We start from the raw sequence: 8164 nt of genomic DNA on the forward strand, positions 1-8164 counted from the left end.
AATCCATGTTCTTCACAGCAGTTTCCCTACCCTTTTTTTTCTAAAGGGGAAAGGAGTAAGGTTAATAAGTCTCATGATATCATCATGAGAATAAAAACGTATCTCTTGTTCTTTGTCTACCTCCTCCATATTACATGCAGGATTAGAAAAGAAAAAATGTAAATACTAGAATTTGGCTTTGCTTTTTGAGTTGTTATTAATTTTTCTTTACAATGGTAGTTACGATTTTCTTCGTAAAATTTCTCTCTCTTCTTTAACATTATTATATTATTACATAAAGATGTAACAGTATTTCATGAACTAAACACATTACATTGCATTCCAATGTTGAATCCTCCATTTAGCTAAACTTTATTTCTTAATGCATAAAAAGGTAAGAATTACACAAAATTAAAGACATGCTTCTAGATGATATATGTATTGTCCAAAGGAAGTTTGTCAATGAATTTTTCAAAGATTTACAAAATGTTCCATGTTTTTGAATGAGTGCTATTTTGATGTAATCCTGTCAGGTGGTCTCTTTAGATGTTGTATTTCTACCTTTATTTTTCCTTTCTGTCCAAAGGAAAATAACATTTATATAACTTATTAACAAAGATTACTTTTACTTTTTAAATTTACCTACTATATTAAGAAGGTAAATGTAAGCTCATCCTGACTTTAATAAAATTGAAAAACTTGTGCCATGTCAGAAGCATGAAACTATATAGAATGAAAACATAAATTGTTTTTCTCCTCATAAATGGTTTCCTTCCAATACACTTCCATATACAGTAGAATCCTGTTGTGTGCTTATGTGTATCTGGTTTTTTAGTATTTATATTTTTCATTGAGTAAATAACCAGACTGAGTATATCAGCCATATATGATTGGATTAAGGAAATCTGCAATTTCTTGCCATGGAATTTTGGGGTACAGCATACACCATGTTTTGGGCTCAATTAAAATTTAGATGCAAGCAAACGTTAATCTTTGTGCTATTTCATGTGGTGCATAATCTCATTTAAAAGTATTTTCAGGTATTACTATTTTTATTTCAATACAATTATAGTGAAAATGTTTAAATTATCTTGGAAATATTAAATATACTTTGTACTTTAAATGTTTACAATTTGTATGCTTACCCACAAATCATTTAAACTACATTATTGATTCCAATTATGAGTTATATATTATTCTTGAACACAATTTTTGTTTAGACAAACCATCACATTCACAAATGAAATGCAAATTTTGGCAATGGTCATGTACGCGTGAAAATTTGTTTGTACTGCTCCTCCTTCTCCCAGTAGAAAAATTCAATTATAGTGGGAAAGCATGTAAACATAATGTGAAAAAGGATGATAAATCTATGTCATTAGTTTCTTATTTTACATGTTAGTGCTATTCTTGCTGCTAGGTTTCATTTTTGGTAAATTACTCAACTTAACACAGTTTTACTGTGCTATTGTCTTCGCCTCCTTGTTCCTTCTCTCTTATTTCATCACTCTTTTTCTGGTACAAGGGAAACAGTGAGAATAGTCCAGGCCTTGTTTGAAATGCCAAAAACTGGCTCTTTAACTTCCAGAGCTAAGTGTACTGTTTCCAAAGTCACAGGACTGAAAACTCACAAAGCACACCACAAATATGTTTTCAGTTCAGCTGAAAATATGCTCTTACTGTACTTTTCAGATGGCTCCAAATTAAAATATTTTCAGGCCATGCAAAGTTTTTGTTCCAATTATTTTAAGAATATATTTTACTATAAGAGAAACTAGCAACCACAAAAGAACTAGTTTAAACACTGAAATCCAAGGTATCTATCTAATTCCATTTTAAAGGGAAGACATCTTTTACAAGTGGTAAATACATTGTTATCCAGTTAACTCAAACTTGTGGATGGCTATCCTCAAGTTCTACATCATTTTACAAAAACAAATATTTGACAATTTAAGTAATCAGGTGCCTAAAAAATTTAAAATGTATGTCTAGCTAAACCTTACATTCATTAACGTCAGATTTGGTAGCTATACATTTTCATCATTAATTGATAATCAGTGTTCTATCTTTCTGCAGCTATAGTACCCTTGCATATTTCCATCAGTATAGGTAACATCTGTGTCATAGGAAAAAAAAGGGGGTTATGATACAGTGAATACACAGTTTTTATCCAGGTTTGGCTATATTTTAATATTGAAAGAACTTCAGATTATAATACTGTGCTTCTTGTTTTAAGAATATTAGATTTGAAAAAGAAAAGAATTTAATACAGTGTGTTTAAGACAATAATGTGATACTTTTCCTGTTTTTAGCAGACATTGGACTTAAGACACAGGTCAAATACTTCTCATGGTAATTATTTCAGAATTATAAAGCCAGTCATTCTGGTACAGATTTAAAAGAATAATGATTGGATCTATTTAAGCTTGAGCATTTTAAGTTATTTTTTGCAAACAATTTTGAGGAATGAAATAAAAATATTACATATAGAACTGATGTAATGCAAACCAGACAAGGTGGCCCAGGACTGCAAACCAGACATGGTGGCCCAGGACTGTATTTCCAGTTGTTGGAAGGCTGAGATAGGAAGATCAGTCTTAAATTCAAGGCCAACCTAGACCATATAGTGAGCTCAAGGTCAGCCCAAACTTCCTATTGAGAACCTGCTCAAAATACAAATATATATATATATATAGCACATATGAAATAATTGCACTTTTAAATCTACTTACTCATGAAAATACAATATATTCCATAATACAAGGCAGATTTTCTTTAGATATCAGCAAAGTCATTTTGTAGAAGTGATATTTATAGCAGTATGTTAAATAGAAAACTCCCAATGATTTTTTAAAAATTACTTATCACAGTGAACATGAAGGAATATTATTTATTTCTATAAAATAAATATGTACTTGTTAAGAACTTACATGTGCATTTAAAAGTGAAAGCTGTCAATTAGTGTTTTATGGGTGAGATTTTTGTGTTTCAGTTTCAACAAATCTGGGCAGGATTATTACTTGTTCTTGAAGGTTTACTTTGCACACATTTATTTCCATATAAATCTTTTAAAGAAATATTTCCAACATATCACTGCATAAATTGGATTCGAATTTAACTGTACTGTTTTAGTGTTGGATTATACTTATGTTTGGATATATTCAAGGAGCAAAATTCTGTTACTTTTCAGTGTTCTGGAATAGGAATAACTTAAAAGTTTTACATGCAAATCATTTAGCTCATCAGTGATGATATTTAGTTTCCCAACTACTTACTTTTTTAAGACTGTTCTGATATAGTTCACTAAAAACAAAACTTAATATTCAACTAGAATTACTCTGTATATTCTGTTTGGTACTTGTATATGTATGTCAAACAAAAAGGAGAAAGAAATACTAATTGCATTTTAATTAACTAGCAAATTCCTTTGTTATATACTTTCATTAGTATGATTTATACAGGAGATTTATCAGACATGCTGACTAAAATTTTAAATATAAAATATAAATTAATAACTAAAAATGAGCATCTGACAATGAATATATCTTTCATGTAATAAGTTCACATAAATTATTCAAACAAAATTACACATTTTTACATAAAATTTTCTCTGTCTATATCTAAAAAACAAAATTAAAAGATGTTTCACTTGTGAAAGCACTAATGAAAAACTTGTAGCTATCATATTTGTCGTTAGTTTTTTATTTCTTTTAAATTTCCATTCCTAAATATGCTTCAATTTTACGCTGTTATTTTTCTTGCATATCTTTGAACTTTGTCTTTGCTCAAATCCCTTTAAAATTATGCAGATAATATTTTTCTTTATATTTTACCTTTGTTTGGCTTGCAAGTATCAAATATTAAAACATAACTGTGAACTAGCTCTTGATAAATTGTAATTTTTTTATTTAAGCAGTAATCCTCAATTTTATAATTACCCCCAATTTTTAAAAAATTTATATACAAACCTCCAAATGAGGGTGCTGAGATTCAGAAATTGCTCGTGCATTTCAGAGACTATTCAGAATCATTTACCAAACTGTCATTTAAATTCATTGAATCAGTATAAATGATCTTTTCATTATGTAGATGTGATTAAAGTCCCAATTTTTTGATGAAAATTTAATCTCATTGAAAAATATGAAAAGAAATAATGTAAAATAAATATTGGATACTCAAGTTCTTAATTTAAAACATCATCTTCAAAATTAACAAAATAGTATGTAAAATGAATCACAAAAAATCTTTAGAAATTACATATTTTTTGAAATTGCTAATTCCATATGGCTTGCATTTTCTTGGACTTTTTGGTGACAGTTAACTATCTTTGTAAAAGAATTTTTATTTCAGAAAATGTATTTTTTGGCACAGTGTGACTTTGGCTAATCTTGTGCCATTATGACTCAGGCCCAGGTTCTTCATCTAAAAGCTCTGTGACTAAGGATAGAAATATTGAAAATAGTTCATGTTGCTATGTTTTAATTCTTAAAATTCAAATCATTCCCTTTAATTAAGGAACATAAGTTAGTTTACATCTGCAGGTCAATAATTTACATGAATCTTCAGAATATTTCAATGAATATACTGCTATCTCCTCATATTGTTAAAATATGACTGTTCTTATCATTTTTCATGTGAAGGTAAAATTCCATGTAAATGGACACTTCTGAATCATCATTCCTTAATAATCATCCTAAATATGCAGCATCTAAAATACAGTTGTGACAATGTTTGTTAACATTTTAAAAATCTCACCTTTTACCAGCAATAGTTCATGTGATTTACAATGTGCCAGCACTGCCTGCTTACAAATACCAGTGCCATGCTTGACAAGTGGTAACAAGTCAGTTGTTTAAAAGCCTGTGTCTTATTTCATCAGAAGAAATGTATTTTCATTTCTCAGCAAATCTGAAGTACTTTAGCTTTGATGAGCCTCTTCCATCTTCTTTTAACCTGAACAAATACAATATTATATTAACTACTAAACCATGAGATCATTTGTGTTTTCACATATATTTCATTAAAAAATTGTCAGGTTTTCAGATTTTACTCTGTGGAAACTCATAATTTATTACTGCTTTAAATATAATACATGGCCAGCAAACTTTATGCTGGCTTATGTTACAAAGAAATCAATTGAATATATATAAGAAAAATCAGAATGTATGATTTTGTTAAAAGGGGTTAATATGGTTTACTATATATGAATATTTTGTTAGTAAATATTTGAAACTTGACTGTTTACAGCAACTTGAAGTGTCCCAGAGTTGAAATTACTATTTTGATGATTCTGTAACATGCACTGGCACTCACATGGCTCAGGACATCATAAGGAAAGCATTCACTTAAGAAGTTTGTTAGTATGAAGTACAAAGTGTGTTAGCCTGAAAGAATAATTGCTGCTTACACCAAAAGTTTTTCCTAAAATGTCCGATTTCTGATATATTTGAAAAAAGTGCTAAGGTTCAATTCAGTTGAAAACGTCAAAGATCTAAAAACGAGAATCATTTTTAGAATGGATACTATAATTTGGAAAATCTAATTCTATAGAATTAAAGCCTAAATTTTTTTTTTAAAGTGGGTACAGACAATTCTCAAGACTTTTTCGATATATTTGAACAAAATAACAGGTAAATGCCATCTGTATTTCAGTAATACTGACATTGCCCATAAATTGTAAAATTGACTATGTAACTACAAAGTAAAAAAAAAAAAAAAAGAAAAGAAAGAAATTCCAGAATTCTCCATATGTTTACTTCTAAAATAATGTTCTTCATTTTTCTAGGAATAAACACTGTAAGACAATGTAAAGTTTTTAAAATTTTACCTTTATCATTTATTTCACATGTTAATTTGCTTTATTTTATAATTTGCAGAACTTTAATTTTCATTGAGTATTTGATTTATTGATTAGACTGTATTATCGTAACTTTACATTGAAAGTAAAATGAGCAGCACATACAATAATGAAATTATTTGTTGTTATTGTATATACCATTTCCAGTTTCTAAAAGATAATTTGGTCATTCTCAAATTCAAAACGTTGTTCTTTCTACCATAGATTAATGATGTGTCCCTGGCAGTTTTTCTTGTTTCTCTGCCTTAATTTCAGCCTATAAAAATGAATATGATAAAGTCAAGTTTGAGAAGATCTGAAAAAAAATTGAGACTTAAGTTTTCTCTGCTGGGTGTATGTCAGTTAGGGTGCTTGGTCTGTGAACATGGTAATTAGTAATCATACTATTAACACTCTACATATACAAAACGTGTAATTATATCCTTGAGCTGAAAATATCTTTCTCTTAGTGTGTATATATATATTGTTTGTAAAAAAAAATACTTAACATGTATCTTCTTAATTTTTTTATTAAGTTTTAAAAACAAAATTGATTCTTTACTTGTACTAATTAGTAGTAAATTTAAAAGTATGACTTCCATGAGAAGAAAATAGTGCAATCTTATCGACTTTAATACATATTCTTACCATTTGAAATGGCACTGTTGAATGAAGTTTCAGTATATTTTTAATATTATATTTTCATTATTTATTTCTCAAGACGTGCTTTATAAATTAGATAGTAGTTTGTATGTTCCTATATTTTCTTTGCATTTAACACATTTTCAATTATATCTAAAGTGATTTCCATTGTTTTGGTTTTGATTCTATTGATACTATATACATTTGCAATGCTTGATCTTTGCCTTCTTTCCAGTTATTGGGAATATGTATATATATATATATATATATATATATATATATATAATATGTCATAATATATACATATATATATATATATATATAATATGTCATAATATATACATATATATATATATTCCTTTCTAATGTTCTGTATTTAGGAATGGCTTTTTACATAAAGATTAATAATATGTGTAGTTATAATTCACTTTTATCTGTTATATAAATTTGGCTATTAAGCTAATAACAGTTTCTATTCTCAGTATTTTCAAATGTCAGTACTAGTGTTGTTTACTTGTCTCAGTAAAAATCTGAATTTTTCCTCAAATAGTTAAAGGAATGTTTACAAAACGATGTAAACTGAGAAGAATAAAAACGAGAATTTGGAAGCAGTGAGGAATCCATTACATATATGTGTAATCATGTTATATTAATAAACAATTATAAAATTAATGTTTTTAAAGATGCTGGGAGCATAGTAAACTGACATTCATGGGAATACTATTGAAATATTCTCAGTGAATTTCACCTTACAATTCCAACATTTGTATTGTACAACTTAATGTTGTATTTCTATTTCATAAGAGATTTAGCCCAACATTATTTTGATATGACTTTTTTTCTAATTATCTGACATATTATATAAATAAAATAGGAAAAATAGTAGTAGCATTTTACTTTTAAATGTGGCGCAAGAAAAAGATAGTTGACATAATGGTTGTGTCTGTCACCAGATCTCAGAACTGTACCTGGTTCCTCTCAGACACTCACTTAATGAATTAGCAAATATGTATTTATGGATATCTACAGACTGAAGTTAACTCTGTGGATATTGTACACTTCCTGAATGATTCATTACAACACTGTCTATCTCGGCATAAAATTTAAGGATGATTAAAATTTCAGTAAGACGATTAGGTAAGTGTTTCATACCCAAACATGAAATTTATAGGGAGGCCTTGACGAAGCTATTAGTGAATTTTAGGTGTATTACAATAAGCGTAGGAGATATTTTAATGAGTTTCTGTTTGTTTAACAATAAGGAAAGTAGTAGTTTCCATTCTGCAGTTACATTACTGTTTTAAATTTTAGGGCATCCCATAGGGAGATACTGGGAGAATTTCTGAAGATGTTCCTGGCGGTTTTAACCTTGGTGAAGTGTTCATTTCTTTAAAAAAGTTTTACTGAGTGCTATGTATTTTCCCATGGGTATGAGAAAATCAGCTCATGTTTTTAATGAGCATGTTACCTCCATGTGAAAAGTAATCCAGAAGGAATAATACAGCCCTCAGGGCAGTTACCTACATAGGGATATATAATTCTCTAGGGCTGACTGCATGTATATTTCAGCTGGGAGTTTTAATATTTTAAGAAATTAGTACATCTTCTGGTGAGATACTATGACTACAAGATACAGTATTTTAATAAATACTGACATATGTAGCTAAGCTTTTTATACATTAATCATTTTATATACTCTGAACATTT

The sequence above is a fragment of the Cavia porcellus genome, unplaced genomic scaffold (assembly GCF_034190915.1).
Source record: "Cavia porcellus strain 051 isolate PalLab524CR breed Dunkin Hartley unplaced genomic scaffold, mCavPor4.1 scaffold_4, whole genome shotgun sequence".
NCBI classification, from domain to species: domain Eukaryota; kingdom Metazoa; phylum Chordata; class Mammalia; order Rodentia; family Caviidae; genus Cavia; species Cavia porcellus.